This window comes from Pimephales promelas, chromosome 22 (genome assembly GCF_988280905.1).
Source record: "Pimephales promelas chromosome 22, fPimPro1.hap1.1, whole genome shotgun sequence".
Lineage (NCBI taxonomy): Eukaryota > Metazoa > Chordata > Actinopteri > Cypriniformes > Leuciscidae > Pimephales > Pimephales promelas.
Genome location: NC_142790.1, coordinates 18,929,748 through 18,943,344, shown reverse-complemented (window position 1 = coordinate 18,943,344; position 13,597 = coordinate 18,929,748). Strand labels below are relative to the sequence as shown.

The 13,597-nt window shown below is 35.6% G+C and overlaps 1 long non-coding RNA gene across 2 annotated transcripts in view; it reads left to right on the top strand.

Annotated features, from left to right (window-relative positions):
* Nucleotides 1-12,781, top strand: part of LOC120476021 (uncharacterized) — a 95,214-nt gene extending 82,433 nt beyond the window's left edge. The window contains exons 4-5 of one of the 2 annotated variants that reach the window (XR_005622053.2): nt 11,445-11,622; nt 12,162-12,781. This is a non-coding gene — a long non-coding RNA (uncharacterized LOC120476021). Of the gene's footprint in view, nt 1-11,444 lie in introns of both variants that reach the window. The other variant, XR_016149115.1, reaches the window with a different exon arrangement.
* Nucleotides 12,782-13,597: the final 816 nt, after the last annotated feature.

Below are 13,597 nucleotides of genomic sequence, written 5' to 3'. Positions count from 1 at the left end.
AGTGCTTCATCAAGCTGACATAGCAATACATCCTCACACCCATTAGTGACCTCGCATAGACACCCAGAAAGCACACACACAACCCACAGGCCTGCGTACAATGTTATTTTCCCATTCACTCAGTCTCTGTCAATCAAAATGGCCATTTTTCCTTGTTGAGTGTGTTTTGATCAGACTAATGACGATCTGTCCACACATTTCAGAATGGTGTTCTATGAAACAGTGTTGTTTTTCTTGCATATAATGTTTTGAAAAGAGACATAATGAGATTTCAGTTCTGGGATTGGGAATACCGATGGGTTATAATCCCAGTTCACATAATCTGGGTTCAGTGATAAACATGTTTATCATGTACTGGAACAATGGAGAGACATCAGCCTCTCTTTCTTGTTTTTGCCACTGGTGTGTTTTTGTTTGTTGTTTAATGGATTTATCTCTATGTTATGATACTATCATCAAAATCTGCATAATTTCAATTGTTATTTATACCAAATGCTGTAGCTGTAATGACTGTAATTATATGAAATAACTGATCACAGCAACACAATTAATGCTTAATGTGATTACATTTTCTGTGAATACATATACTGTGTGTGTGTGTGTGTGTGTGTGTGTGTGTATATATATATATATATATATATATATATATATATATATATATATATTGTTGGTTTAGCTTAAAAAAATAGTAACCTGGTTGCCTTAAAATTTTAAGTTCATTGAAATGGAAAATTTGATTTTATACAATGAAGGAGATTAATTTAATCACCAGAAACTCAAAATATTTTGTTATCTGAACTACATAAATTATCTAAGTTGATTTGACAAAAGAAAAAATGTTGTGATTACAAATCATGAATTTTTTTTTACAGTTTGTGTGTGTGTATATATATATATATATATATATATACACACACAGTATCTCACAAAAGTGAGTAGTACTGAAACTTGTGATGCTTGTATAGCAAAAAATAACTCAACATACAGCCATTTGTCAAAATAGCTGGCAACAAAAGTGAGTACACCCTAAGAGATAATAGCTGTCCGTTTTTTTCCAGAGGACAGTAAATATGAACTGCTATACAAGCATCACATTGACTACTCTAAATATACCCAAGTCTCATTTTGTCCCGATACTAAAATGTTTGTTAGATATAGGCTATACTACTAATGAATTGTTTGATAATCAAATGACAGCAGAAGTGTGACAACCACTAAGAACCACTGCTCTAAAAGTCTCAAATATGAGCAATAGAGGAATATGATCTTATGTTTGTCCGGAAGTATTAATTTCCATCCATGATACCAGAGTGCATTACAGAAAGCTTGTGTGTGCAGTGTAAGCACTGTAGGGCATGAAGAAATGCTAGAGGTGAATGAACTGTGTGCTCACGTGACACTCGACTCTAGAGACTCTGTCACCTTGATGCTTCACAGATATTACTCATTACAAGAGGGTTTATGTGCTGAAGAAGCCACTGACTTGCTGCTCAATCCACCTCTCTGTTTCTCTGCTCTCCACTGCTCTTTAAATTAGCATTAGAGAGCTGGAGGAGATGAGGCTGTAAGGATCCGAGTGACAGGAAGTTCATGTTTCAGTTCTTATCTCCACTGAATTGATAAATTAATAACAGAATAGAATAGAATAGAATGGAATAATACATTTAAAATGAACTAGTGTACAAAAATGTGTATACAGGGGGAGTAATCATGGGCTAATTTTCCCTTTAAGAGCCCACCATATATATATATATATATATATATATATATATATATGAAGAGTTCAGATGCAAAAGCCTCTAAATGCCATTTGAAATTTTCTTCTTTAATGATGATTTTTATCAAACTTGTATATTTAAGTTCAGTAATTTCACTTAAATAACAATTAATAGGTAATTATCATTGCCATTTAAGTGAAATTACTGAACTTAAATATACAAGTTTGATAAAAATCATCATTAAAGAAGAAAATTTCAAATGGCACTTAGAGGCTTTTGCATCTGAACTCTTCATATATACATTGTAAACATTCAATATGGATATTTATCAAAATAAACTGATTAATCCAAAAATTATATATATATATATAGATTGAATTTTTGAATTTTAAAGAATTGCATGCATTATGGAAAACAATTTGTTACCAGCAGCGAGTTCAGTTGTCATCTGGCGAAATTATATTGTATATATATGTATACAATATGATATAGGAAATATGGCAATTAGTGAGCAATCACCATAACGTTCAGATCGATCTGCGCTGAGAGTCTGTATACAGCTTTAGCAGTTTAGGTAAACAATCCTCATGTGAACATGCCAACAATTCCTGCTCTCATCAGGTTGGATTGCCAGCTATTTGACATTCTCCACCTCAGTGCAAGAGGATTAAAACAACATTGCAGCTTTTCCAAATAGTGGTATTTACAGTTCGCTTTACTGCGTTCATGAAATGTTTTTAGGCTACACGCTGCTCACATACATGTTCAGTAAATATATGACTGTGTGTGTGTGTGTGTGCTTGAATGAGGTGCTCTTTATATTTTAGTGCTTTGTGTGTTCAACCCTGAGTGTGTATGTGCATGAATGAGAGGTGGTACTTTCTACAAATACAGTAACGTCGTACTACTACTTCTACTTTCTTTTTTCTTTTTTTTCGTATTGTCCCACCTCGAAGGTCTTGACCTTCTCAAATGTATCTAGCAATTCAAATGACATAATATTGACATAAAATGTCAAGCTGACATTTAATTTGTTTTAGTCAAACAATTTTAATATTATTAATTAAAAATGAATGGTTAAAAATTCAACACCTAGCGGCAACTGTTTATACAGATGATTTATTTTAATTAATATTTTTTGTAAATTTCTATTCAGGAAAATGATTCATTATTGTTATGTTGTTATTATAATTTATTTGGCAGACATGTTACATTTGATCAATTCATGCATCCATGGGAATCAAACCCATGACCTTGCTTGTGTCATGCTATACTGTCTGAGCTACAGTAATGCTATTTTTACTAATATTATTATTTTACAATAATAATAATAAAATGTATTTAAAATATATTGCTTGTATATTACAATGTAATTTGTATTTTAGTGTAAATTCTATTAATAATATACAAATATGTATATGTATATGTATATGTATATGTATATGTATACGTATATATATATATATATATATATATATATATATATATATATAAATCAGTCATTTTATTTACAAAATAATACAAATTAAGGTTATGAACTGTACTTATAACATGGCAACACAAAACAACACTGGACTCCATTGACTTTTATTGACATAACCAAAATAACACTGAGACATCTATCAAAATAAACCCTTTTGTATGTGAATGACATCAGAGGGAGTAAATGAAGTCAATTTGTTATTTTTGGTGAGCTGTCCCTTTAGAGCCAGTTGTTCAAATAGAAAAAAACCCCAAAAACAGTTTTGACCCTTATTTTATGAGAAGTGCCGTGTGTCCTCTATGTTTGCAATTAAGAAGTGCTAAATGTGCGCACATGCCTTCTGAGCTGTGTGTGGGGTCCTGGGTGTAGGTGGTGCATTGCATAAGGGCAGAGAAAGAGAGAGCGAGAGAGATCTGCTTCAGTGATTAATGGGGGTCTTCTGTGAGACGCAGCCAGGCGCCGAACACAATCACTGCCCCAGACTGACGCTCCAACAGACTTGTCCTTCACATGGGAAAGAGAGGGCCTGCTCCTCCCGCCCGCTCACCACCCAGCCTACTTCCTCTCCTGCTCCTCCCTTCATATTGTTCACCAGGAAGGGAGAGGGAGACAGAAAAAAAAGTAAGTGTCAGCACAACAGCCAGTATGTGTGTTGAGGCTGACAGTGTGAGGCCTGCTGGTTCTGCTCTCAGTCGGGGTTGTGCCTCCTTTTCTGTGCTGTTAAACAGGGTTTTCAAACACACTTTAACCTGGGCGCACTTTCAATGGGGTCTTTGTGGAGGCGGATGTGTGGATACTAGCCCTCGGCAAACAGGACGATTTGGTTCCTTTCTCAGGCTCTGAAGGCAGTGCTGGTCTGAGTGCGTTTGAGCGTATTTGTAAGCACTTTGGCTGCGAGAATGGGAGTAGTTGTTTGAGTTTCTGCACTTGTGTACTTTTTGCTGCTTAAAATTTAATGAGAGCCACAGTGTCTTCCCCATGTATAAGGTTTATCTCGCCGTGGTGTTGGTGTCTTATTGAAAACTGTTAACGGCCAATGATGGATTTGCCCCGTCGGGGGGATCCCTTATTTTTAAATCAGCCCCCCTTAATTAATCCACATCCTTAACTGTGATATGAATGAGAGTGGGACACGGAGAAGGGGGTGAGCATTCAAATGCCTCCCGAGTCAGCCTTTTGTTAACTTTAAATGACTATGGATCCATTTAGTTAACCCAGCGCAGCCCGGGGCCACATTTCATTATTGGGCCTCTCTCAGGGTCCCTAATTGGGAAACGCTGTTGTTGCTTCGGCACCTGCGGTTGGCCCGCACGTTGTTGTAGCCTTGGTAACAACGCTGTGCTGAGGTCCTGCCAAACTCACCACTTCCTCTCTCTCTCTCTCTCTCTCTCTCTCTCTCTCTTACACACACACATACACACAGTGTGTTATAAACATTCCCCAAAGTCCTAATGTAAAAAGAGAACTTAAGGCGCATTGAAGCTAAAGTAGTTGTCCCCTGGTGAGCTGTATTTGTTGTCAAGTTTGTTCAAAGCTAATAGTGTTGTTGTATAGGAGAAACTGGGGCAAGTTGTCACACCGTTTACTCATTTCAAAGTGTATTTTTTTTAAGTCAATTTCTTTATGTGCACATGCCTTAGAGCATTAGCTGCAAAAAACACACCAGATCCAAATGACGTTCAGTTCTGTTAAGAGTTCTTGCAAATTCTTCCCCTACTGCGAACAGAACTGAAATACTCTACAATAACTCTACTGAACTTATACAGCAGTTCGATACACATATGACTGTTATGAGTCCCGTCAAAAACATGCAACGCGACCATGGCTGTTCAATTCCAGAACTAATTTACTGGTTTAAACCAGTTCTTCTTAGTGAGTCAAACTCATACAACACGACCAGTGTTGTCCAATTCCTGAACAAATGACTTATAAACTGTTCGTTTTAGTGAATCAAACTCATACGACACAACCAGTGTGGTCACGTTCCCGAACAAATTACTCAAAAACAGATTGTTTGAGATTCCTGAGTGAATGGCTCTTATAAACTGTTCATTTTAGTGAATCAAACTCATATAGTGCAATCTGTGTCTGATTTCTGATCAAATGATCCAAAGAACCAGTTTTTTTTTAGTGAATCAAAAACACACAGTGCAACTGATTCCCAATTCAATGACTCTTGTAGACAATTCTTTTTAGTGAATCAAAAACACACAGTGATGATCAGTGATGTTCAAAACCTGAATGAATGGCTCATATTGACCATATATTTATGATATTTAATATTGTTGTTTAATATATTTCAGACCAATAATTGGATTGCATTTATGGTGCATTTAAAGTCAAGGTGTGATCAATGTGATCATCAAAGAGTTGCACATCTGAGCTGGTGTGAGTGAGCGGGGATACTTTGCATATTCATAGAACGTGTATACTAAATGAATCAAGGGTGTAGAGTTACATTCAAGCTATTTTAAGCCACAAAGAAATTTCTTTCAAGGAAAAATAAACAAACGTTTAAATATGTCATTTTGGTGACCAAAGATAAATTTTAAGGGATAAAATTATTGACTACATGGGACTTTAAAAAGACTGTAAACACACCGTTTGCCATTTTTTTTTTGAATTGAATCATTATCTCGCCATTTAGCTAGAAATTAGATTTTTTTTTTTTTGCTTAAAAGTGCTAAAATAATTGTTTACTGAACCATTAATAAGCAGAATTTGAAATGTTAAAATCTCTATTTGATCCAAATCTGTTCACAACCAGTCCGCATTAAAGGTATAGTTCACCCAAAATACATTTTGTCAACATTTACTCACCCTCGAGTTGTTCCAAACCTGTATGAGTTTCTTTCTTCAGTTTAACACAAAAGAAGATGCAGACAGTAACCAGAAAATTCATGGTAACCATTGACTTCTATAGTATTTTTTTCTACTACTATGGTAGTCAATGGCTACCGTCAACTGCTTGATTGCCAAAATTCTTCAAAACATCTTCTTTTGTGTTAAACAGAAGAATGAAACTCATACAGATTTGGAACAGCGGGTGAACTTTAACCCAACTATAATGTTTGGTTGTTTATTCTTGTCTGTCTTTTTACAGTTCTTAATCTGATCTTCTACAATATCTCACATCTACCAAGATTCTAAGAAAGAGGAAATTGTCATCAAAATGAAATAAAACAGAAATCCCTGCCTTAGCTCATTTTTCGAATGGGTGTGATTCATGTCATTTGTGTTAGTCACACCAGTCGTGCTAAATATATCAGAAAATGAGAACTAAATTCCAACTAATATTCCTGTTGAACAGCTTCTACGTAAGGATGGAATAGAGGAATGGCTTGTTGTTTTAGAGTCTATTTAAAGGGAGAAACATGCTTCGCGAGCGTGTCAGTTCAGTAATAAGGAAGTGCCCTGGTTTAACGGGAAACTTTGCTGTGTGTTTGGTTTCCCTTTCTAGGCAGAGTGTGACGTCTTAAAGGGGTTTCCGTCACTGTCTGTTATCTCCGCCTATTGAGGTGGAAACTGATATTTAGCCCTGGGAAAGTTATTTGGAAAAAACCTTCTGTGTGCAGTGAGCAAGCACAAAGACTTGTTTATGAGAAAGAGGAAAAGAAAAGCTAAAGTCTTGAAAGCACAAGTTACATAAACAGATTTGATACAATGTTGGTCTCCAGATTAAGGTAATTCATGACTGGTTCATCCAGTAGATCATAATAAATATTTAGTTTCAGAGGCTTGCTTGTGAAATAGGAGTACATGTAAAAAAAATCTAACATCATTCTCCCCTGTTATTTGGGGAGTTTTCATAAACAAATATGCAAGCAGAGGGGTAGCTGTACAGTGATTCAACTGACAGCAGACTTCTTTGAAATGAAGCCGCAGCAGCGCTCAAGGAAAGAGAGCACGTGTGCTGCATGTAAACACTGCAATAAGGAAGTGCTGCAGTCCTGCTGACATGAGCTGACACACACTCAACTGTGTATTGACTTCTGCTGGCTTATCTGAGTGCTCTTAAAGATATGGCCATTGCACAGGTGCTTCATCAACACAACAGTATAGCAGTCAATATGCATTGTTGAAGTGCAGAATATATAGTATATAAGTGTATATAAGTGTAGTGTATATATTCAGCAGCCATCACTGTAAAAAAATCTATTCAGTTTACTGTAAAATAACAGCAGCTGTGATTGCCAGAAATGTATCGTATAAAATACGGTAGCAAGACTTTATGGTAACAAGGTTTTACAGACTTAACTTAAAATTTACAGAAATAAATTGTATTTATTATCTGATATAATGTTAAATTATCAACCAATTGAAGTATTAATATCTGATGTTATACACTGATATTTAACAATCACTGCAGTGATGAGAGTCACATGGAAGCTATTCACATGAAGCTCTACCACAAGAAACTTAATATAAATATATGGAAAGTGCAGAGTGTCATTCGCTCAAACATCATGGTAACACACATGAAATTTTAAAAAGGCAATAAACATTCATTTAACAACATTACATGTCACATAAGATTAGAAAAAGACCAAGCAAACTATGAAGAAACAAGTTATTTCAACAAAAAAATACATCAAATGTCACACAGGGAATTGTGGGAATGTCAATTTACGTTTTTTTTCCGCAGTAAATTATACAATGAGTTGTTCATTTTCACTTTAAAAACGTACCATTAGATCTATTACAGTTATTTACCGTATATAGTAAGGTTCTGTTAACCAATTAAAATTTTTTCACTGTAGCATTTTTATAGCATTTTTACAGTCTTTTACCGTTAAAATCATGATCAACGTGATCTTCATATCAACGTTTGTGCTGTTAATATTTTCGTGGAAGCCATGAATATTTTATTGATGAATATAAAATTCAAAATAACAGCATCTATTTGAAATAGAAAGCGGTTGTAACAATGTAAAAGTCTTTACTTTCACTTTTAACCATTTAACTGCATCACTGCTACTGACCCCAAACATTTGTACGGTAGAGTGAGTTATTGAATTTGAGTTTACATTTTGCCCCAATTATTGCTCATTATATGTTAAATGTAGACTTAATTACAAAAAATATATATGTTTTGCACATTACACTTATTGCATTTCAAACTGGAATCTCGCATGTGTGTATCAAAATATACAAGGCTGGATTGTTGATTGATGTTACAAAAACTATAGAGAACAGAGACCATCTGACCACACACTGAGAGTATAGGCTTGTACTCTGTTGTTTTTAGTGAGATGTTGAACATTGATGAATGATCAGCGAGGAGATCAGACTCCGTCGTGAAACTACAAAGCTTTTTAACGCTGGTAGGGGGGGTCGGTCAGAGTCAGACGCTTTCTGGGATCTACGGCCATTTTAATCCACTTGTCACTCATCATTAACCTTTGCAGCTTTAAATTCATGACCCTCTGTTCACTTTCTACTGTGTTCCTGTGTGGAGATGGGGGCTGCGGCGTGAAAGAGGTTTGTCTGAAGCATTAAGCTATGAGAAATGAACCTGCCATTTGGTTCCTAATCGTTCAAATGAACGTGCTTTCTGTTTTTTTTTTTTTTTTTGCGTGCCACAACTTGTTACATCCCCTAACCTGTATTAAACTCACAAGAGTCTAGTTTCTTAATATAAGCCGACATCTTTCCCGCTCTAATCAGCAAATCATTATTGACTCAGTTTATAACAAACGGCAAATCATTGTAAGCAATAGTAAATAAAATCCCTCCAGGACAGGCATTAGTTTACAGCCTCGCAATGTTGCTAAGCAAACAAAGCTAGTCGAGTGTTTTTTTCTCTCTCTTTTTTTCTCCTTCTCAGCTGCCAAAGACATGCACAGAGAGTCTGTGGAGGAGAAAAACACACATACACATTGAGGGCAGGGTCAGTATAATGAGTGCTTGTTGGGACTGAAAGGGACTATTGGAAACAGTGAGTATCTAGTCATGGTGCAGATGCAACCCAGAAAATACCAGCACAAGAATTGTTATCAGTGAACACCTGGTATTTTAAAGTTTACAAATATAAAAAAGTTGTTTTATTGTCACTAATTAAATCAATAGTATAAAGCACTCACATTGGGTTGTACACATAAAAGATGCCAATACACTGATTTAACTCTTTCAATGTCTGAGATTTAAAGTTCTAATGTGAAATACTAACAAACAGTTCTTTGTCTTTGAACCCCGTGACAGAGTTCCGGAGGGAAAATAGGCTTCACGTTTCTGAGCTTGTCTTTAGAGAGAGAGAGAGAGAGAGAGAGAGAGACGGAGAAAACAAGTAAACTCTCCTTTAATGGGCATCTGATGATGTCATATCACTGGCTGGATCCGTGTGTCTCTGAGTGAGGCAGAAGCTCTGTGTAATAATTGGTTGGCGGTGAGTTTGGGGGAAGGGTGTCTCCGCTCTCCTCCGCCTGCAGATTAACCCCTGTGTCTAACTCAGCTTTGGCTTCTCTGAGTCGGGTGTCTTTTTAATCTCCAATTTATATGCTTAATTAATCAAAGAGTAACAGTTTTGCTTATATAAAGCTTATTTTATAAGCTTGTGTTTAAGACTTTTAGATTAGACATGTGCTACTGCTAGTGACCCGTCGAATTTGCGGCTCACCTGTGAAAATTCTGCAAAAGTTGTTTTAAAAATGATGTGTATAATACGCTTTTTTGTATTCTGCTGCCAGCACACATCTTGTTGCTATCCTGGTGAGAATACAGGAAGACTGTAGGGTAATAATTGGCGTCCTACTAAATAGCAGATCCAGAAGTGCAGTATCAGCTCTAGTCTCAGTCACAGGTGACCAGCTGTCCAGCTTTGTTTCTCCTCAGCCCTTAGGGACAGCTGGGGCCATCAATCTGTTCCCAAAAAAACCTGCACTTCACCCTGACTCCTGACAACCCCTCTCTTTCTCAACACTCTCTTAAAGGATTTGTCCTGAGAATCTTTCACTGTTTTTCCACTGGCTGTGCAAACTCATTTCTAAAGGCATTTCTGAGATATTTCATATTTAAACTGACTTAAAGGGGTAGTTCCCCCCCAAAAAAATGAAAGTTCTGACTGATTTTATTCTGTGGAACACAAAAGGTCGACTTTTTAAATATCCTTTCCACTTTAGTGTCAATAAAAAATATTAAAAACTAGATATGTTAAACTTTTAAATATATTCAAAGGCTTTTATTCAAAGCAACTTACATTGGATTCAAGGTACACATTTTTATCATTTGTTGCTTTCCCTACAGATTCGAACCCATACTTTTGTTTTGCTAGCGATACAGTGCTCTACACTGTAAAAAAATATTTTCAAGATTTGTTATCATAACATTTTTCTTTTGTCAAATCAACTTAAATAATTAATTTAGTTGAGATAACATATTATTTTTTATGAGTTTCTGATGATTAAATGAATATCCTTCATTGTATTAACTCAATTTTTCGAGTTCAATCAACTTAAAATTTTAAGGCAACCAGTACTTACTTTTAAGTTAAACCAACAATATTTTTTTACAGTGTATTGTTTGAGCTATACTGTAAAAAAAAATATTATTGGTTTAACTTTAAAAAAAATAAGTAACCTAAAATTTTAAGTTGATTGAAATGGAAAAAGTGAGTTAATACAATGAAGGAGATTGATTAATCATCAGAAACTCAAAATAATGAGTTATCAGATGAACTAAATAAATTAAGTTGATTTGACAAAAGAAAAAAATGTTGTGATAACAAATCTTGAAAATATTTTTTTTTTTACAGTGTATAGATGAAAAAGCACCATAGTCATATTTGACTTGTGTACTATATTTCAAGTCATGTGAAGAGATACTGTTGCTTTGGACAAACTGATATTGAAGTCATTATTCACTGTGATTATCAACCCTTCCACTGGGCTGGAACTGTTGCAGACAAATCATTGAATCAATGAGAAATGGTTCAGTCTGATTGATGAACAAATCATTTACAATGGGTTCATGAACTGAAATAGATTCGCAAAAAACCTCAGACTCAATTTGTTCAATAATGATCAGATATTGTTACTTCTCTTATGAACATGCCAGAAGGAGTTGAATTGTCATATGGGTGAACTTTCGCTTTAAAACCTGAATGTGAGACTTCAGTATACACTTGTTTTCTAACGTATGCTAACTAAGGAATATGAGGCCAGCTCAGTAATGTGTGATATACGAGTCGGTTCATGTGAGGTGCTCCCATGAACACGTGCAGCAATGGCTTTTTTCCCTCTCCGCAGATGGTAAGCATTGAGGGCCATTATTGTTCTCGATGTGGGGCGTCCTCTGCGGTAAAGTCTCTGGCACACTTTTAAAGACATGGTGGGTAATATATGCAGGCCTGAGCCAGTGGCCCTGGTAAAAGCATTCCCCTCCCCCTCCCGAGACTTCTTTTCTTGGAAGAGAAGACAAACATTTGTGAGTATCAGTGTTCATCCCCACAACATTTTCCACTTTTGGAATTTGTGATGAGTTCTTTCATGTTCTGATCTTTTATCAATATTATTGCATGTAACAATCATGTCTTAATGTTGGAAGCACACTGAGTTTCTGTTACTTTCTTTAAGCTTTTCAGCAAGACCTCAACAAAAGACAACCTATGTCTTTAACTAACAGATAAGTGGTTTTGTTGGCGAGAGTTGAATTGAGAAGTGACAACGTACCAAAAGTCTGACTAAGATACGCCTGGCCTGAACAGTGTCTAAAACATGTAGGCGACAGCCAAGTTAGTCAGGAAGAGACTATCTACATTCCAGACACTTTAACACACACTTCTTATGGTTTTGTTGTCTTAACACGTGCAAAAAGTAATGAATTACACCAACAATTATAAGTAAACGCCCTTTAGCAACATGGACACCAAATTACCCCTGTAAACAACAACATGAATTGAAAAAGTGCTCTAGAGAAGTGATTTGAGCACAGCTTGGCATAACCGTTTGATTTGTGTATTGCAGCACCAGCAGACCTGTGATTCTCAGCATGCCAACAGACCTGCGTATTTAGTTTTGGGATGGAGAAAGATAATGCTCTTAACAGGACCCCACGAACCGAAGCCCTCTTATATGAGATCCGTGATTGTATGTTCAATCTGTACACAAACTTTAGTGGCTCCACCCAGACACATTGGCTGCATATTACACCTGTGTTGACACTGGCAGCACTCCTTTTTTCTCTAGAAAAATGAAAGTTTACTCCACCTAAACACGAATGTACTGCATATCATTCTGTGTCATGCAGGCGTGTACAGTTAATGATGACACGGCTGACACTGATGGATTAGGGGACGTAATGTTCAGTCAAATGCCTGAAACCACGTGACCCATCTTGAACTTGCCATTAACTCGAGCCTGACTTTTTTTTTTTAAATAAATGCCAAATGTGAAAAAGGACATTTAATTACTTATTCAGTATGTCTGAGATTTGTTGCATGTCAATAATGCACGTCTGCAACGATATGACCAAAAAATGAGGCATAGTTTTACAAGTTTTTCTACTGAATGTTGCAAAAGTATTACAGGATTTACTAAATGATGGAAAACACTTATGACTCATTAATTCAGTGGAGGCTGACTCAGGAAATTATGAATAATAACCAAACAGACAACATCAAACTGCGTATGTTAATTTGTTTGGCTATAATTCAGCAATATGACACTAGAAAGAGTGCTGAATAAATAATAAAATATAAATACAGTATGTAATATGTGTGTACTGTATATATATATATATATATATATATATATATATATATATATATATTTAAAATAAATAAATAAATTTCCTTAAAACACTGTAAGATGTATGTATATATATATATATATATATATATATATACCAAATCAGCATGTTACAATGATTTCTGAAGGATGTGACACTGAAGACTGGTGTAACGATTTTAAAAATTAAAATATTTTGCAACAGAAACCAGTTATTTTCAATTGTAATAATATTTCACAGTATTACTGTTTTTAGTATTTTGATCACATAAAATCCAGCCTTGGTGAGATTAAGAGACTACTTTCAAAAACATTAAAAAAACATTATATTTTCCAAATTTCTGATCGGTATGTATGAGTATACTGTATATAAGTTATAACCGTTGTAAACAAAGTACATTTTCTTACAGTGTTTTAAGGAAATGTAATTTACTGCGACCTACGGTAGGCCTATTTTGGCAGAACCTATAGTTACCATAGTAAAAAAAAAAAAACCCAAAAAAACAAACAAACAAAAAAAACAAAACAGGGTAATGAAAGATTTACTGTTTCCCAGGTAGTTGTGTTCCGGTTCTTTCTCAATCATGTTACTATAGTGATTTTGTGTCAGGATGCAAGCGCGCCGGGAGGAGTGTCGCTCCGCGCGGAAGGCAGGAAGCGGCGCGTGGGCAGTG